This window comes from Macaca nemestrina, chromosome 4 (assembly GCF_043159975.1).
Source record: "Macaca nemestrina isolate mMacNem1 chromosome 4, mMacNem.hap1, whole genome shotgun sequence".
In the NCBI taxonomy this organism is placed as follows: domain Eukaryota; kingdom Metazoa; phylum Chordata; class Mammalia; order Primates; family Cercopithecidae; genus Macaca; species Macaca nemestrina.
In genome coordinates this window covers 151,831,617-151,851,601 of record NC_092128.1, presented here as the reverse complement: position 1 = coordinate 151,851,601, position 19,985 = coordinate 151,831,617, and the positions used below count along the sequence as shown (strand labels likewise).

General features: G+C 45.4%; 2 long non-coding RNA genes across 2 annotated transcripts in view; one reads left to right on the top strand and one right to left on the bottom strand.

The window, feature by feature from the left end:
• LOC105483381 (uncharacterized) overlaps positions 1 to 5,391 on the bottom strand; it is an 88,120-nt gene extending 82,729 nt beyond the window's left edge. The window contains exon 1 of the long non-coding RNA XR_011621729.1: positions 5,235 to 5,391. This is a non-coding gene — a long non-coding RNA (uncharacterized lncRNA). The remainder of the gene's footprint in view (positions 1 to 5,234) is intronic.
• Positions 5,392 to 5,495: 104 nt separating this feature from the next.
• LOC139362586 (uncharacterized) overlaps positions 5,496 to 19,985 on the top strand; it is a 34,305-nt gene continuing 19,815 nt past the window's right edge. Inside the window, exons 1-2 of the long non-coding RNA XR_011621728.1 lie at positions 5,496 to 5,559; positions 10,896 to 11,067. This is a non-coding gene — a long non-coding RNA (uncharacterized lncRNA). The remainder of the gene's footprint in view (positions 5,560 to 10,895; positions 11,068 to 19,985) is intronic.

The following is a 19,985-nucleotide window of genomic DNA, read 5'->3' as shown; positions in this document are numbered from 1 at the left end:
AACAAACTCCATACTTTCAAAGTGCCGACATTCTAGTGGGAGGAGTAGATGATGAGCAAACAGGAGAATATGCGCCAGATGTGGTGGCAGGGATTACAATCCCAGCACTTTGGGAGGCTGAGGCTGGAGGATTATTTGAGGCCAGGAGTTCAAGACCAGCCTAGGCAACATAGCAAGACTCCCATCTCTGCAGAAACCTTAAAAATTACCTGCACATGATGGGCACGGTGGCTCACACCTGTAATCCCAGCACTTTGGGAGGCCGAGGCGGGTAGATCCTGACATCAAGAGATCCAGACCATCCTGGCCAACATGGTGAAACCGCATCTCTACTAAAAATATAAAAATCAGCTGGGCATGGTGGTGCATGCCTGTAGTCCCAGCTACTCAGGAGGCTGAAGCAGGAGAATCACTTGAACCCGGGAGGCGGAGGTTGCAGTGAGCCAAGGTCGTGCCAGTGCACTCCAGTCTGACGACAGAACAAGACTCCATCTCAAAAAAAAAAAAAAAAATTACCTGGGCATGATGGTGCATTCCTATTAGTCGAGCTACTCAGGAGGCTGAAGTGAAAGGATCCCTTGAGCCCAGGAGACTGAGGTTACAGTGAGCCATGATTGTGCCATTGCACTCCAGCCTGAGTGACAGAGCAAGACCCTGTCTCTAAAAAATAAGAAACAAAAAACAGGAAAATATATGGTGATCAGAAGAGCAATTATGAAAGTAAACCATGGGAAAGTAACAGAAAGTGACAGGGAGTCATTCAGGTTGGTCGGTCAACAGAGGCCCCTCTGAGGAAGCCATGTTTGTGCTGAGTTTTGGTTGATAAGAAAGAACCATGAGAGTGTGCAACAAGGGGTTAACTCAGCAGGTCTTTGCTGTCCAAACCCTGCACATTCCAAAGAAAGAACTGACTCTGACCAGGAGATAACCTTGAAGCCTGTGAAATATCCCACGTGATGAGTGGTTTTTGCATACCTGGGGCAGTGGGCCACAGCAGATAGTTTACGCCAACACTATCAATGATGGTGGGGGATCTTAGACCTCTCTGGTTCAGTTTGACCTCTGGAGAGGCTGGAGATTGAATAAGCTCAGCCACATGGGCACTCCACGTTTACATGACTGACCTCAATAAACACTCTGGAAAACTGGCCAAGTGCGATGACTCACACCTGGAATCCTAGCATTTTGGGAGGCCAAGGCAGGCAGATTGCTTGAGTCCAAGAGTTCGAGACCAGACTGGGCAACATAGCAAGACCTCTTCTTGCAAAAGTAAAAATAAAAAACTCTGGAAATTAAAGTTGCATGAGCTTCCATGGTTGACAATATGCCCTACGTATCATCACAGTTGGTGCTATCCGTATGGCTCCACCAGGAGAGGACAAAAGAAAGCTTGATCCTGGTGTTCCCTGGACTCTGTCCTATGTACCTTTTAGCCTTGGTGGTTTTAAACTTTGGGAGACCAAGGAGTGCGGCTCATGAGGTCAAGAGATCGAGCCCATTCTGGCCAAAATGGCAAAACCCCATCCCTTCTAAAAATACAAAAATTAGCTGGGTGTGGTGGCAGGTGCCTGTAGTCCCAGCTGCTCGGGAGGCTGAGGCAGGAGAGTCACTTGAACCCGGGAGGCTGAGGTTGCAGTGAGCCGAGATCATGCCACTGTACTCCAACCTGGTGACAGAGCGAGACTCTGTCTCAAAAAAAAAAAAAAAAATGTAATTGTGAGCATAACAGGCTTTTCTGAGTCCTTCTAGCAAGTCGTTGAACATGAGAGTGGTCTTAAGAGTCCCTGACACAGAGGAATGGGAGGAAGAATGTTCCAGGCAAAGATAATAATTAGTGCAAAAAAAAAAAAAATGGAGTTGGGCATGCCCATGAGATTTAGACCAAGGACAACCCAGGGGTCTGCCTGAGGTCACATATTGAGGCAGAGGAGAACTGACCCAGAACTTGGGTCTGCTGAGCCCCACCCAAGGGTTTTACCTGAAGCCCTGAAGTGTCCTGGAATGGTAGGTGGTAGAGATGGCCACTCTACCATCTCTAGGCTTAGGAGTCACTCACAAACATGGTCTCAAATCCTGGCTCTACCTTGATTTGCTATATGTGACCCTACATTAGTCTCATTATCGCACTGCTATAAAGAAATACCTGAGACTGGACAACTTATAAGAAAAGAGGTTTGATCAGCCTGTAGTTCTGCAGGTTGTACAGGAAGCATAGTGGCTTCTGCTTCATGAGGCCTCAATCATGGTAGAAGGCAAAAGGCAAGGAGGCGTCTTACATGGCAGAAGCAGGAGTAAGAGAAAGTGAGAGGAGAGGTGCCATGCGCTTTTAAACAACCACATCATGCAGTAACTGGGTAATTTATAAAGGAAGGCGGATTGATGGACTCACAGTTCCACATGGCTGGGGAGACCTCACAATCATGGTGGAAGACGAAGGAAGCAAAAGAGGGAATGAGAGCCAAGCACAAGGGGTTTCCCCTTATAAAACCATCAGATCTCACGAGACTTATTCAGCACCATGAGAACAGTATGGGGGAAACAGCCCCCATGATTCAATTATCTCCCACTGGGTCCCTCCACAACACGTGAGGATGATGGGAGCTACAATTCAAGATGAGATTTGGGTGGGGACACAGCCCAGCCATATCGGGAATCATACAATATCTGTCCTTTTGTGTCTGGCTTATTTCACTTAGCATAGTGTCCTCAGTGTTTATCCATGTTTTGGCATGTATCAGAATATCATTTCCTTTTATGGCCAACAAATCTTCCATTGCAGGGATAGGCCACATTTTGCTTATACATTCATTCATCAATGGACGGTTGGGTGGACTCCACCTTTTGGTTACTATGAATAATGCTACTAAGAGCATTGGCATACAAGTATCTCTTTAAGCTCTTTAAGTTCCTGCTTTTCATTCTTCTGGATATATACCAAAGAGTGCAATTGCTGGTAATTTTATGGTAATTCCATGTCCAACTACTTGAGCATGTACCAAATTTCCACAGCAGCTGCAACATTTTCCATTCCCACCAGCAATGCACAAAGGTTCCAATTTCTCCACATCCTTGCCAACACTTGTTATTTCAAGTTGTTTTTAATCATAGCCAGGAGGTGGGTGTGTAGGGGTATCTCATTGTGGTTTTGATTTGCATCTCCCTGGTGAATAACGATGTTTAGCATCCTTTCATGTGCATATTGGCCATTCGGATGACTTTGGAGACATATCTACTCAAGTCCTTTGCCCATTTTTTAATTGAGTTGTCCTTTTTTTTTGTTGCTTTGTAAGAACTCTGTATACTCTGAATATTACTTGTCAATCAGATAGATGATTTGAAAATATTTTCTCCAATTCTAAAGGCTGTCTTTTCACTCTCTTCATAGTGGTCTTTGATACAGAAGTTTTTAACTTTAGTGAAGTCCAATATATCAATTTTTTCTTTTGATGCTTATACTTTTGGTGTCATATCCAAGAAATCATTGCCTCCCAGCATTTTGGGAGGTCAGGGCAGGTGGATCACCTAAGGTCAGGAGTTCGAGACCAGCCTGGCCAACGTGGTGAAACCCCATCTCTACTAAAAATATAAAAAGTAGTCGGGCATGGTGGTGCGCACCTGTGGTCCCAGCTACTCGGGAGGCTGAGGCAGGAGAATTGCCTGAACCCAGGAGGCCAAAGTTGCAGTCAGCCGAGATCGTACCACTGGGTGACAGAGTGAGACTCCATCTAAAAAAGAAAGAAGAAAGCAAGCAAGAAAGCAAGAAAGCAAGAAAGCAAGAAAGGAAGGAAGGCAGGAAGGCAGGAAGGCAGGAAGGCAGGAAGGCAGGAAGGAAGGAAGAAAGGAAGGAATGAAGGAAGGAAGGAAAGAAAGAGAGAGAGAAAGGAAGGAAGGAAGGAAGAAATCATTGCCAAATCCAACGTTGTGAAGATTTACCTCTGTTTTTGATACAGGAAGTAGAAAGAAATTAGGCAGATAGTGAGGGTAAGAGAGTCTTTGGTAAAGTTTCCTTTTAATAAAAAGCACCCCCCAAATGATTTCTTTTCTAACAAAAAGCAGCCTGAAAAATCAAGCTGCAAGCGTAGATAAGCTAGGTAAAAGCTTGCATAGGTAAATGCCAGCAACTGTGCCAATAGAAAAGGGATACCTGGAAGCCAAGTATATTCAACGTGGAGGCTCCTTCTTCGCTTTTCTTTGTCGCCATGTGTGCAGTAAAAAGCAGGCAACATGGTGCTGGCCAGGTAGAAACCCCATCTGCATAATAAAAGATTCAGGTGGGACGGCTAGCTTTTTCATGCACTATGTAAATGGCACACCTGATCCGACCAATCTCTTGTGCCCTATGTAAATTAGACACCACCTTCTCAAGCTCATCTATAAAACTCCATGCATTTCCCCACAGAACTAGAAAACCCACTTGAGAGCCCACCTCTCTCTCTGCGGGAGAGACAGATTTTCTCTTTTCTCTTTCTTCAGCCTACTAAACCTCTGCTCTTAAACTCACTTCTTGTGTGTGTGTGTCCTTGATTCCCTTGGTGTGAGACGACGAACCTCAGGTATTTACCCCAATGTCATCGCTTCATTTTCTTCCAAGAGTTTTATAGTTTTAGCTCTTAAGTTTATGTGGAAGTTTTTCCCCTTTAAATACTATCTTAAACTATGTTAAACATTTGTAAAAACTATCACAGCTCTGGGTCTAAGAAAACAAGGTTACATTCATAAACATTAAGGAGACACGGCTGGGTGTGGTGACTTATGCCTGTAATCCCAGCACTTTGGGAGGCCGGGGAGGGCGGATCGCCTGAGGTCAGGAGTTCAAGACCAGCCTGGCCAATAGGGTGAAACCCCGTCTCTACTAAAAATACAAAAATTAGCCAGGCGGGGTGGTGCACGCCTATAATCCCAGCTACTCAGGTGGCCGAGGCAGGAGAATCGCTTGAACCTGGGAGGTAGAGGTTGCAGTGAGCCAAGACTGCACCACTGCACTCCAGCCAGGTTCAAGCGATTCTCCTGCCTCAGCCTCCCAAGTAGATGGGATTACAGGCACCCACCACCATGCCCGGCTAATTTTTGTATTTTTAGGGGAGATGGGATTTTACCATGTTGGCCAGGCCGGTCACAAAAGCCTGACCTCAAGTGATCCACCCACTTCAGCCTCCCAAAGTGCTGGAATTACAGATGTGAACCGCCGCACCCGGCTATGAGTAATTTATTTTAAAAGTGAATATAATTCTTACAGTTATGGAAGCTGAGAAGTCCAAGGTGGAGGGGTCGTATCTGTGAGGGCCTCCTGGCTGTGGGGATTGATACGGTTTGGCTGTGTCACCTCCCAAATCTCATCTTGAACTCCCACATGTTGTGGGAGGGACCCAGTGGGAGGTAACTGAATCATGGAGGCAGGTATTTCCCACGCTGTTCTCGTGATAGTGAGTAAGTCTCACGAGATCTGATGGTTTTATAAAGGGGAATTTCCCTGCACCGCTCTTCTCCTGTCCGCTGCCATCTGAGAGGTGCTTTTCGCCTTCCGCCATGATTGTGAGGCCTCCCCAGCTACGTGAAACTGTGAGTCCATTAAACCTGTTTCTTTTGTACATTGCCCCGTCTCAGGTAAGTCTTTTTTTTTTTTTTTTTTTGAGACAGAGTCTCGCTCTGTCGCCCAGGCTGGGGCGCAGTGGCGCCATCTCGGCTCACTGCAAGCTCCGCCTCCCGGGTTCCCGCCATTCTCCTGCCTCAGCCTCACAAGTAGCTGGGACTACAGGCGCCCACACCACGCCCGGCTAATTTTTTGTGTTTTTTAGTAGAGACGGGATTTCACCATGTTAGCTAGGATGGTCTCGATCTCCTGACCTCGTGATCCACCCGTCTCAGGTATGTCTTTATGAGCAGCGTGAAAACGGACTAACATGCGGACTCTGCGGAGTCCGGAGACGGCACAGAGGATCACACAGGGAGGGGTTGAGTGTGCTAACTCAGGTTTCTCTTCCTCTTCTAATAAGGCCACCCGTCCCACTCCTGCTCTAACCCATTAATCCATTAATCTGTGCATGGATTAATCTATTCACGAGGGCACTGCCCTCCTGACCCGATCACCTCTTAAAGGCCAACTCTCAATCCTGCCACACTGGGAATTAAGTTTCAACATGAGTTTCGGAGGAGATAAACATTCAAATCATAGCCAAAATCCAAAGAGACTTGAGGAACAGAAGTTGATTCAAAGGTTAACAAAGGCCCACATTGATCGTTACAGAGAATAATCAATCAGAAAGTTAAGCAACGCATCGCCAGAGCTGTGAGGAACTGACGAAGAATTTCAAAAAGGCTTTAGGATTATAAAGATGCCCGGGCAGCTTTCTAATGCTGTATGCAATGCCGTCCTGGAAACGTGTGTATAAGTCAAACACACAAAAGGCAAGACAGCCACTTTTTTTTTTTCTTTCATTCTTTTTTGAGACAGGGTTTTGCCCTTGTGACCCAGGCTGGAGTGCAATGGCGCGATCTCGGCTCTTTTTAACCTGCAACCTCCGCCTCCCGGGTTCAAGCGATTCTCTAGCCTCAGCTTCCCGAGTAGCTGGGATTACAGGCGCCCGCCACCGCACCAGACTAATTTTTGTATTTTTAGTAGAGACGGGGTTTCACCATGTTGGCCAGGCTGGTCTCAAACTCCTGACCTCAGGTGATCCACCCACCTCGGCCTCCCAAAGTACTGGGATTACAGGCGTGAGCCACCGCGCCCGGCCAAATCAGCCACTTTCTGTCATCACCGGGGTTCTGCTCCTAGGGGTTCCAACAGCACTGCAAAATCTCCAATTAAAGGGGGAAGCCCTTTAGCGACAGTTGTCAGGACAGGTCCCACCCATTTGCACATGTTCTTTCATTTTCTTTGTCTTCCCGGTTGAATCCGCCTGCCATCAAGACTCACCACTTCCCACCCGTACACTGCTGTCATTTCAAGTGAATCACCTTGCCCTCTTCTTTTTTTGAGACGGAGCCTCCCTCTGTCGCCCAGTCTGGAGTGCAGTGGCCGGATCTCGGCTCACTGCAAGCTCCGCCTCCCGGGTTTACACCATTCTCCTGCCTCAGCCTGCCGAGTAGCTGGGACTACAGGCGCCCGCCACCTCGCCTGGCTAGTTTTTTTGTATTTTTTAGTAGAGACGGGGTGTCACCGTGTTAGCCAGGATGGTCTCGATCTCCTGACCTCCTGATCCACCCGTCTCGGCCTCCCAAAGTGCTGGGGTTACAGGCTTGAGCCACCGCGCCTGGCCCTTGCCCTCTTCTTATGCCAGGTAATTTATGCAAATATTATTGTGAATTACTAGGTCAAATTGCAATAGGATATTCAAATCTTTGGGCAGACATGCCCTGCTGGTGGGATGCAATGACTCACATATGTAATCCCAGCACAGGTGGAAGGCCAAGGAGGGAGGATTGCTTGAAGCCAAGAATTCAAGACCAACCTGGGCAACATAGCAAGCGTCGTCTCGAATTTTTAAGAAAAATTTTTTTTAAATGTCCTGCTGGTCAAAACACAAAGAGGGCTCTGCCCATACTGACTAGATTAGAAAATGCCTGAAACTAGAAACCACCACTGGGCAATTAAAGACAAAATTTCTTGAATAAAAGACAATCCAACCCAAGACAATGCAATACAATTTGAAAGACGCAACCCAGCTGAATGGGGTAGCTCATGCCTGTAATTCCAGCATTGAGGAGGCCGAGGTAGGAGGATCGCTTGAGTTCAAGACCAGCCTGGGCAACATAGCATGACCTCCTCTTTACTAAAAATTTAAAAAATTAGCCAGGTGTGGTGACTGGCACCTGTAGTCCCAACTACTTGTAAGGCTGAGGTAGGAGGATTGCTTGAGCCTGGGAGGTCGAGGCTGCAGTGAGTTATGATCATGCCACTGCACTCCAGCCTGAATGACGAGACCCTGTCTCAAAACATAATAAATAAATAAATAAATAAATACCCACCCCAAGATAGATAAATGTCAAGTTATAAGGCTTTAAAGACAAAGACAGATTTCTACTGGATTCCAGGGGAAAAAAAAAGAAGAAGAAAAATGACTTATGGATATAAGGGGAATTATGATCTCTGTCACCTACCAGGCTCTGCAGGACAGAAAGGCTTTGGGGAAAAACTTATGCATCAATTTAGGATAACAAGAGTTATCCCTGGGTCCTTCCTAAAGAAAAAGGGAGCCCATCGTAATTGCTGGGTGATCTGAAATGCCCTTGGCAGGGGGCACCAGCATACGGTAGGTCAAAATGTTTTATTATTGCATGACAGATGGACATTTGGCTCCTTGCAAGAGACAGAGGTCACCAGGAATGCCACTGAGTTACGTGCAAAAGTGCAGATGCCACAAAAGGCAAACGTAGGCAAAGGTCAGGAGGGGTGAGAAGTGGAGGGCCATAGACACAGGTTAGCCAGCTCCCTGCTCTGGTCCAGGTAGGTCACCTGCCCTGTCTTCCTTGGGAGGGTCTGTGGCTGCAGATGCTTCGGCTGCAGATTCGTGGCTCCCCTGGGTCATGCACCTTGGTCCACACCAGCCCCTTGAGTTCTGGCAGGATTCCACACGTGGAGATTGACTCTTGCTTCTTGATACCAGGGAGTCAATGAACTGTCCAGCAGGTAAGATAGAGAGACTGGCTCTTTCTCTTGCACCAGCTCAGGTTGACTTGGTTCTGTGACAAGGCAGCAAATTAGAGGTGTTTACTTCTTCACATTGGGTCTGAATGAAGCTGCCAGAATTCTACTGCCCTGCCCCTAAGGCTTCTGGAGTTCCCTGGGCACTGACAGCTGTACAGCATCAACCTCAGCTTCCAATAAATATTTATCTCTGACCACATCAGTAATGATCATCAAAATCTTCTACAGTCCAATACAATACAATTTGAAAGACCCATCCTGGCTGGGCAGGGTGGCTCACACTTGTAATTCCAGTATTGAGGAGGCCAAGGTGGGAGGATCACTTGAGTTCAAGAGTTCAAGGCCAGCCTACGCAACATAGCAAGACCTCCTCTTTACTAAAAATTTAAAAAATTAGCCAGGCATGGTGGCTCACACCTGCAGTCCCAGCTACTTGTAAGGCTGAGGTAGGAACCAAGGCTGGGTGCCATGGCTCACGCCTCTAATCCCAGTGCTTTTGGAGGCCCAGGCAGGAGAATCACTCAAGGTGAGGAGTTCAAGACCAGCCTGGGCAACATAGTAAGACCCTGTGTCTACCAAAATTTAGCCCAGCACAGTGGTGGGTGCCTGTCGTCCCAGTTACTTGGGAGGCTGAGGTGGGAGGATCTCTTGAGCCCAAGAGTCTGAAGCTGCACTGAGCTATGATCATGCCCTGCACTCCAGCCTGGACAACAGAGCAAGACCCCATCTCAAAACAAACAAACAAACCAAAAAAAAAAGATAAAGAAAAGAATTTTTTGCATCCAAAGAGCCCGGATGAGTTTCTGCAAGGCATCCATCTATTCATTCAGCAAACATTTTCCTGGTCCTCCCTGGGAGGTGGCTGCTTTTGTTAAACACCACTAGAGGATCTCAAAGAATCTGAGAACTAGAATGGTACAGAAAAGATATGACTCCATCTTAAACTCCAAAGACTTTTTGGATTTTAAATATTGATATCATTTATTCAATTATTCATTAAATAATTATTTATTGAGTATTGTGTACTCTAGTCAAAGCCGGGTCTACTGGGTGCAAAAAAAAAAAAAAAGCAGCAATGTTTCTTGCCCTCCCACAGCTAATGAGTGAATTAATACTAATAATTACAGCTGCAAATCTTGCAGCCACTGGGTCAGCTGTGAAACACCCTTTACCTCGGCATGTCCTCAACGAGATAGGTGATTTTATTATTCCCAGTTCACTGATAAACTGAAGCACAAAGAACTGAAGTCTCTGCGACTCCCCGAAGTGTTTTTTGGTTAGTGATTAATTTTCCTAACATTTGGAAACATTTTGGAATATGATGATTTCTGATTACCCTCGTTCTTTCTTGGATGTTTCTCCGCTAGCTCTGACATTTCCTCAGGTGAGAGTTCATAAGACATTAAAGCTTAAACGTAGAAGATTGGATGATAGTCACACATTTCCTCCCGGGCTGCTGATAATAAATGAGCAATTTTTTTTAATTAAAAATCTTGCCAAGGTCACACAGCTCCTAAGTGACAAAGCCACACCTCAGACCCAAGCCGGTCTGATCCACATCATGTCCTCTTGACCATGACATTTTCTAAATTAATCACATAAAATCAGTTTGCCGTAGCCAGAAACCTGAGTTCATTCCAATTAGCGAGGACAGAATCAAAGGTGCCCAGGTCATCCTCTCCACCTGGCTCCTAGATTATGCGCTAATGCTGTGGGATAACATTTTTAAAATTATTAACTGACGCCTCTTTTTCCTTTTTTATTTAATTGAGGTGAAATTCACATAACAAAACATAAATTGGTTTAAGTGTACAATTAAATGACATTTAGGGCCAGGCACAGTGGCTCACGCCTGTCATCCCAGCACTTTGGGAGGCTGAGGCGGGCGGATCACCTGAGGTCAGGGGTTTAAGACCAATCTGGCCAACATGGTGAGACCCCGTTTCTACTAAAAATACAAAAATTAGCTGGGTGTGGTGGTGGGTCTGAAGGAACTCCCCAAACCTCCGGATTTAGCAGGAGACAAGATAAGGGTAATCACCCCAGCACCTGTATCCATTCAGATTAAGTAAATTTACTGAGGCTGCAGAGGAAGGTCTTCAGGACTCAGATCTTAGTTATAGATTAGAAGAAGTTGATCACTTATGTCTTTAGATGAATGCACACTTACCCGTGGACATATAGCTTAGAAGGTATGTAAGCTCTGGAAGACTTTGTAATTTTGAGTTGCTCTGGTGCTATTTTCCAGGCCTTCTCCCTGTAACCAATTGCAGAAGTAAAAACTCTTCTTCCCCAGTTCATCTATATCTCATTATTGGCCGGCGAGAATAAGTAGCCTGACCTTCAGTGTGGTCCAGGAACACCTACATGAAGATAGGACTGCCCCAAGCGTTTAGAGCCTTCTATCCAGAACCACACAGGTAACCTTTGTGTGAATTTTAAAAGGTATCCCCTCATGGGAATGATCTATGAGTTGATGGGGTTTGGGTTTACACAAAAATAGATAACTGACTTAAAATATGTGCATCTTTGGCTGGGCAGGGTGGCTCATGCCTGTAATCCCAGCACTGTGGGAGGCCAAGGTGGGTGGATCACTTGAGGTCAGGAGTTCAAGACCAGCCTGGCCAACATAGTGAAACCCTGTCTGTACTAAAAATACACAAATTAGCCAGGCATGCTGGTGCGTGCCTGTAGTCCCAGCTACTAGGGAGGCTGAGGCAGGAGAATCACTTGAACCCAGGAGGCAGAGGTTGCAGTGAGCCAAGATTGCACCACTGCACTCCAGCCTAGGGGGCAGAGCGAGACTCTTGTCAAAAAAAAAAAAAAAATTGTGCATCTTCGTCATATGCAAATTTTGCATAAACAACCGTAAACAAACATTCTAGTTAATGATGTGCATGACATATTTAGGAAGAAGCATGCCAATGTTTGCAATTTGTTTGAAATGCACCCAGACATAAGATGGATGAGGTGAAGAGATGGTTAGATATGTGATAAAATCAGCAGAGTCAAACATTCATTGTAGACTCTAGGTGCTGGACATATGGGTGTTCACTGTAACGTTCTTTCAGCTTTGCTACTTGTTTAAAATTCTTTATAATGAAATATTCGGAAACAAAGCACTTCTCGGGTGGACCCAGCTGTGTAGGGCACAGCTTAGCAAGTCAGGTGCTGCCTGGATTTTGGGCCCATCCATCCCTTCAGCTGGGGGCCTTGTGTAACCAACAATGAGCCCAGCCATCCAGGGTGACCCTTCTCAGCACTTGCATGAGCTGTTCAGTTCTCTTCCAAATTCTTCTTAACATTGCAGACATTTTTGTTTCCTCCAGAGATTCATATTTCTAGCTCAAACCTTTTGTTTTTCTTTTAAAAGTCTTTTCAACCTTTGCCTGTCTTCTCCAAGCTATTTCCACACTGTCTTCATTATTTGATCTTTGTAAGAGGTCTTGAGAGTTGGTCTTTGTTGGTAGTTCAGAGCTTTCTTCTCCTCCTCCTTCCTTGTTTTCTCTCTTCAACATTGTCTTCACCGTTCTTGGTCCCTGATATGTATGGTTTGGCTGTGTCCCCACCCAAATCTCATCTTGAATTGTAGCTCCCATAATTCCCACATGTCGTGGGAGGGACCCAGTGGGAGATGATTGAATTATGGAGACAGTTTCCCCCGTACTGTTCCTCAGGGTAGTGAACAAGTCTTAGATCTGATGGTTTTATAAGGGGAAACTCCTTTCTCTTGGTTCTCATTTTCTCTTTGCTTGCTGCCATGTAAGACGTGCCTTTCACCTTCTGCTATGATCGTGAGGCCTCCCCAGCCACGTGGAACTGTGAGTCCATTAAACCTCTTTTTCTTTATAAATCACCCAGTCTTGGCTATGTCTTTATCAGCAGCATGAAAATGAACTAATACAACCCGTTTGCATTTCTGTATGAATTTTTGCATAATTACCTGAGGAAACTCTTTTTTTTTTTTTTTTTTTTTTTTTGAGAGTCTCACTCTTGCCCAGGCTGGAGTGCAGTGGTACAATCTTGGCTCACTGCAAGCTCCACCTCCTGGGTTCACGCCGTTCTCCTGCTTTAGCCTCCCAAGTAGCTGGGACTACAGGCACCCGCCACCACGCCCGGCTAATTTTTTTGTATTTTCAGTAGAGACAGGGTTTCACCGTGTTAGCCAGGATGGTCTTGATCTCCTGACCTCGTGATCCTCCTGCCTCAGCCTCCCAAAGTGCTGGGATTACAGGCATGAACCACCGTGCCCAGCCGAGGAAACTCTTTTTTTATGGAAACAGAGTCTTGCCCTGTTGCCCAGGCTAGAGTGCAGTGGCACAACCATAGCTCACTGCAGCCTCAACCTCCTGGGCTCAAACCTTCCTCCCATCTCAGCCTCCCAAGTAGCTGAGGTTAAAGGTGCACACCACCATGCCCAGCTGCTTGTTTTCCTTGGCATTTGAGGCAGCATCAGAGTCACATTCTGGAGGAGACCTTGATCAGAAACAATTACTTCCACAAAGAACATCAGCTCGGCTAAGCAGAGCAGCTTCTGTCCAGCAGAGCCAGGTGGGCTTGTAAACTTTGTCTAGGGTTCAATTTTAATTTCACTTCTCCTCTCAGTTTACTTTGCTTCTCAGATCAATTTCCTTATGTTTTTAATTAATTTAGAGCTCAATTAGTTTGATTCTTAAAGGGCATGCAATGGCTCCAAAGTCTCTTGGGATCGAAACAAATGAAAGTTCAACCTAATAAAATTAAGCCATTTATAGCAACTGTCCTCACATGCTCCTTCTCCCCAAAGAAGGAAATGGAAGAGATGGGACTTTATTAGGAAGGCCAGAAGCCCAGGGCTCTACCAGAAACAAGAGGAAAGGCATCCCAGAAGGCCCTGTCCCCTCAATTGAGAGACTTCCATTCTGCTCATAGATTCTGTGAGCTTGGCATTAGGACCAGGCATAGTCAGGATGGCTTCTCACTGCTCCACCATGTCTGAGGCCTCAGCGGGAGGCTGGGGGTTGAGTCCTCTAGAGATGCCTTCTCTCCTTTGCCTGGTGATTGATGCCATGCATGGGCTCAGACCTTAGCAGGCTGTCAGCCAGAACACCTACATATGGCATCTCCATGTGGTCTCTGCATGGCTGTTTGGGCTTCCTCAGAGCATGGTGGCTGCATTCCAAGAGCAAGTTTCCCACAAGAACAAAGCCCAAGTGTACCACATTGTTATGACCTAGACTCAGAAATCACATAGCATCACTTTTGCTGTACTCTGTGGGTCAAAGCTGTCACAGAGCTCTGACCAGGTTTGAGGAAAAGAGACCTCCATGGAGGGAGGCGGGGTTCTAGAAAAAAACACAGGACAGGAGACATTGTCATGGCCATCTTGGAAAACACAATCTGCCACACCAGCTTCTACTAAAGGGTCACCTTGGCCAACTTCAGCGTCCCCAAAGGCACCTATCTCTCATGCCACACCAGCTTCTACTGAAGGGTCACCTTGGCCAACCTCAGCATCCCCGAAGGGACCTGTCTGTCATCATCAGGACCATTTCTCCACAAGCAACCTAGTGGTGACTTCAGGAGGCTCAACCTCAGTCTCCCTTCTGCCCAGCCTGTTGGCTCACAGCCTGTGACATGAAGGAGAAACCAACTTGATTACAGTAGTTGCTGCATCTGCGGCTTATCTGTTCCAGCAGCTAGCAGAGCTTATGCTGATGAGTAAAACTGCCTAAAGACATGGCCTTCCAGCAAGTCTAAAGAGCAAACACGCACTCCTATGAGATGCATCACCCGAAGGCACTCCTCTAATTCTCTTCATAACCAATGTGTTCATTGTTCGGTTTCTCCATTTACAAAGCACCTTCATCATCTTCTCCCTCTTAATCCAAGTCACTATGCCCAACCCAAGACCTGCAGGTTTCTCCCTCTTGATACCTCCCAACTCCATCCACATCTCTTCACCTCCACAGCCACGTCTGGTCCAGACTCTTTTCTTCTCTCACCTGACCCATGGCCAGAGCCTCCTCGCTGGCCTCTGCACACACATTTTGTATCCACTCCCATCCTCTCACTCTCCCGCATACAACTATCCATGGCTTCCAAGAATTTTGGGGTTTTGGGGTGTTTGTGTGTGTGTATTTTAGAGACAGGGTCTCTCTCTGTCGCCCATGCTGGAGTGTAGTGGTGTGATCGCAGCTCACTGCAGCCTCAAACTCCTGAGCTCTGGCCATCCTCCCACCTCAGCCTCTTGAGTAGCTGGGACTACAGGTGCATGCCACCATGACCAGCTAATTTTTATTTTTTGTATAGATGAGGTCTCACTACGTTGCCCAGGCTAGTCTTAAACTCCTGACCTGAAGCAATCCTTCCTTCTCAGCGCCCCCAAGTGCTAGGATTTTCCATGAGCCACCGGTTTCCAGTTTTCTTAAGATGAAGTCCCAAATGCTAACCATGGCTCCTGGCCCTGCCTGCTCTGAGTACTGCCAAGATCTCAGACTTTACCTCCTGCCACCTTCACCTTAACGCCGGGCTCTGGCGCCTGCCACTTTCATCTTCTCTGAGCTCCTCGGTCCCACTCCCTATTTCATATGCTCAGTAGCCACATGTAGTCAGTGGCTGCCATAGTGAATGGCCCCGCTCTCTTCTCTTCTTCATGCCCCGAGCAGCAGCAGCTCTGTACCAGAGCCACGCTCTATTCCGCTTGCCCTCTTGCAGTTGATTTTCTTCAATTTCTATTTTTCTATTTGTTCTTGTGATGCAAAGACACATAATATCAAATAGATGTTCAACAAATTTTTAAGTGTACAATGTGCTTTTCTTTAAGTGCAGTGTTGTGCCTGAGATCTCTAGAACTTTTTCATCTTGCATGACTGAAACACGACACCCATTGCATAGCAAATCCCCATTTCTCTCCCTCGACCAGTCCCTGGCAACCACCATTCTGCTTAGATTAGCCAGGCTCTCTATGAGTCTGACTACTTTAGATACTTCATACAAATGAAATAACACAGCATTTGTCCTTCTGTGACTGGCTTATTTCATTTAGCACAATGTCAGCCTAATGTCCTCAAGGTTTATCCATGTCATCCTTCCTTATGGCAGGATGATATTCCATGGTATGTGTATTATATATATACATGTGTATATACGTATATATACATGTATGTATAAAAATACACACACATAAAAATAACATATGGGTGAATATATATATATTTATATAGAAATATAATGTTTATGTATAATATATTTTAATATATATCATATATAAAACAACCGATATATATAAATAATGGATGAATAGATAAAACATTATATATATGTTATATATAAATAAAATGTGATTTTTATGTTATATATAATTTATAAATAAAATGTTTATATATATTAAATGTTATATATATTACCTATATATAATATTTTATACATCTATTCATCCATCAATGGACATTTAGATTGCTTCCACCTCTTGGCTATTATGAATAATGTTGCAACAGATATGGGAGTGCAAACATCTCTTCATGGTTATGATTTCAATCATTTTGGGTATATACCCAGAAGTGGAATTGCTGGATCCTACAGTTGTTGTTATTTTTAATTTTTCAAGAGCCTCCATCCTGTTTCCCATGGTGATTCTGCCATTTCACCTTCTGACCAACGGCATACAAGGGTCCCGATTTCTCCACATTCTTGCCAACACTCTTATTTTCAACACGTATTTTCTGGGTTTGTTGTCATTGTTATTGGCTTGTTTTATCATGATCATCTTAACAGGTATGAGGTGATACCTCATTCTGGTTTAGATTTGCCTTTCCCTAATGAATAGTGATATTGAGTATCTTCTCACACACCTGTTGGCCATCTGCATGTCTTCCATGTCTATTCAGCATCTATTCATTGAAATGTCTATTCAACTCCTTTGCCCATTTGTTAATCAAGTTCTGGGGGTTATTGCTGTTGAGTTATACGAGTTCCTTTTATATTTTAGATATTAACCCCTTATCACACATTCTTTTTCTATCTCTTCATTTTCAGCCTATATGTGTTTTTAAATCTAAAGTGGATCTTTTGGGCCAGGCACAGTGACTCACGTCTGTAATCGCAGCACTTTGGGAAGCCGAGGCAGGCAGATCACCTGAGGTCAGGAGTTCAAGAACAGCCTGACCAACATGGTGAAACCTTTCTTTACTAAGAATATAAAAATCAGCTGGGCATGATGGCATATGCCTGTAATCCCAGCTACTCAGAAGGCTGAGGCAGGAGAATTGCTTGAACCTGGTAGGTGGAGGTTGCAGTGAGCAGAGATTGCACCACTGCACTCCAGCCTGGGCTGGAGACTCCATCTAAAAATAAATAAATAAAGTGGGTCTTTTCTAGACAACATACAGTTGGGTGTTGCTTTTGGATTCATTCAGCCACTCTATGTCTTTTGACGGGGGAGTTTAATCTACTTACATCTAAAGTAATTATTGATATGGTTGGATGTATGCTACGGTTTGAATGTGTCCACCAAAGTTCATGTGCGGAAACTCGTTCCCCAATGCAGAAGTATCAGGAGGTGAAATCTTTAAGAGGTGCTGAATTCATGCTGTTATGGCAAGAGTGGGTTCATTATCATGGGAGTGGATTCCTCAGAAAAGCACGAGTTCAGCCCCCTTTTTCCCCTCTCCTCCCACCTCTCTCTAACTCTCTTTTTCTCTCCCCATCCCACCCCTCACTTTGCCCCCCCACCATGGGATGACACAACAAGAAGGTTCTCACCAGATGCTGGCATCTTGATCTTGGACTTCCCAGCCTCCAAAACGGCAACAAACAAATGTCTATTGTTTATAAATTATTCAGTCTCAGATATTCTATTATAGCAGCAAAAATGGACTAAGGCAACTTATTATTGCTATTTCGTTCATTATTTTCTGTCTTGCAGTTTTTGTGTCTCTTGCTGTCTCTTTGCGTTTTGCTGATTTTTGTGGTGGCCTGCTTTAATTCCTTTCTCCTTTTTCTTTTATGCATTTTCTATAGATATTTTCTTTATGGTCAGCATGAGGCCTACATAAAACATGTTATAGTTGGCCAGGCATGGTGGCTTACGCCTGTAATCCCAGCACTTTGGGAGGCTGAAGCAGGCAGATCACCCAAGGTCAGGAGTTCAAGACCAGTCTAGCCAACATAGTGAAACCCTGTCTATATTAAAAATACAAAACTTAGCCAGGCATTATGGTGGGGACCTGTAATCCCAGCTACTCAGGAGGCTGAGGCAGGAGAATCACTGGAACCTGGGAGGTGGAGGCTGCAGTGAGCCAAGCTCGCACCACTGCACTCTCAGCCTGGGTGACAGAGTGAGACTCTGTCTCAAAAAAAAAAAAAAGAAAAAAAGAAAGAAAGAAAAAGGAAAAAAAAGTTATAATTATAACAATTCATTTTAAGCTGATAACAACTCAACTTCAATCACATACAAAAAGTCTACACTTTTACTTCTTCCCTCCCCAATTTATGTTGCCAATGTCACAAATTACATCTTTTTATATTGTGTATCCATTATCATTTTTATAGTTATAGTTATTTTTATACCTTTGTCTTTTAACTTCTATGCCAGAATTAATGGTGATGTATATACCACCATTACAGTACACATTATTCTGTATTTGTCTATATATTTTACTTCCCAGCAAACTTTATACTTTTGTATGCTTTCATGTTATGTTTAATGTCCTTCCATATTTCAGTACTGTCCACCTCTCCAGCTTGGCCTCGGACCCCCTCCCCATTCATCACACCAAATTGACCTATTTATAATTCCCACAGTGCACTCGGCTTTCTCTGTCCTCTGAGCCTTTTCATGGGCCATTCCTCCTCCCTGGAATACCCTTTCCCATCCCCTGTGTTAGGCTCTTTCAGGACTCTGCTCTGTCATCGCTTCTCTGGAGAAGCACCCCCTGCTCTCTAGGCTGGGCTAGGGGACCCTCTTTTCTGTGCCCAGCCCCTGGTGCGCTCTCCCCTGGCAGTGAACACACTGCATCATCATCTGCTCTTTTACCCCGTTCCCCTCACCAGCCTGGGAGCTCCCTGAGGGCAAGGCTTGTGTTTTAATTGTCTCTACACCCCTGCACTTAACACAGTGCCTGGCATGCAGTAGGTGCTCAATGCATGCTTTTTTTTTTTTTTTTTTTTGAGACAGAATCTTACTCTGTCACCCAGGGAGGGCAGTGGTGCAATCTCCACTAACTGCAACCTCTGCCTCCTGGGTTCAAGCGATTCTCCTTCCTCAGCCTCCTGAGTAGCTGAGACTACAGGCGCCCACCACCACACCCGGCTAATTTTTGTATTTTAAGTAGAGATGGGGTTTCGCCACGTTGGCCAGGCTGGTCTCCAACTCCTGACCTCAAGTGATCCACCCGCCTTGCCCTCCCAAAGTGCTGGGATGCATGCTTGTAATAAATGAATAAATGCACAGAATACTAACTTTCTAAAAGAGTTTACTCTCTGGTCAAGGAATATGGGATTGGTTGGGAAGAGGAAACTTGTATTTATTTTCTTTGTGCCTACTTTTTGCTAAGTGCTTTGTTAGTTTATGGGCACAGAAAGCACAGAGAGGTTAAGTAACTTGCCCAGGGTCACAGAGGTAGGATGTAGAGCAGGATGCCAACCTTTCCCTCACTCTCATATTCAGTTATTTGCTATATCCAAAGCCTGTCATTTTTTTATATCTCCAAAATAGGCCCTATACCTCTCCATGGCTAACTATCTCCAAGGCCACCATGGTAACCGAGGGCACCATGCTCTCGCTCCTGGGAAACTGTAACAGCTTCCATTCTGACTTCCTTGCAACCTGCTCTTTACAAGCAGCCAAGGGACCTCCTAGAACACAAATCCAACATTGTTACCCTAACTGTGTCAATGGCTCCTATTAGGATAAAGCCCACCTCCTTACCAAGAACCTCAGGTCTTGCATGGTCTGACGCATGCCACCCTCCCCTGGTTAATTCACATCACTCCTCCTCCCCTCCTCATTCTTGCCTCAGTTTCTCTAACCTGCCAGCTTGTGCCAGCCCCAGGGCCTTTGCACTTGCAGTTCTATCTCTAGAATGATCTTCCACAGAACCCCATGTGACTCACTCCCTAATATCAGCCAGGGCTTTGCTCAGACATCACCTCCTCAGGTGACATTTCAAGTGACCGCTCTGCAACAGTTCCCCTGGGGTCACTCTCTAAACCTGCACCGTCCCATGGTTCACAGAAGTAGGGATGAGCCTGGCCTGGCACACACAGCACCTGACACCCATCCCAGGTCTCCTGTCTCTTGCAGCTTCTGGCTACTTGTGGGAAGCCTGTTACTTAACTAAGGAGTGGCGGCAGCAGC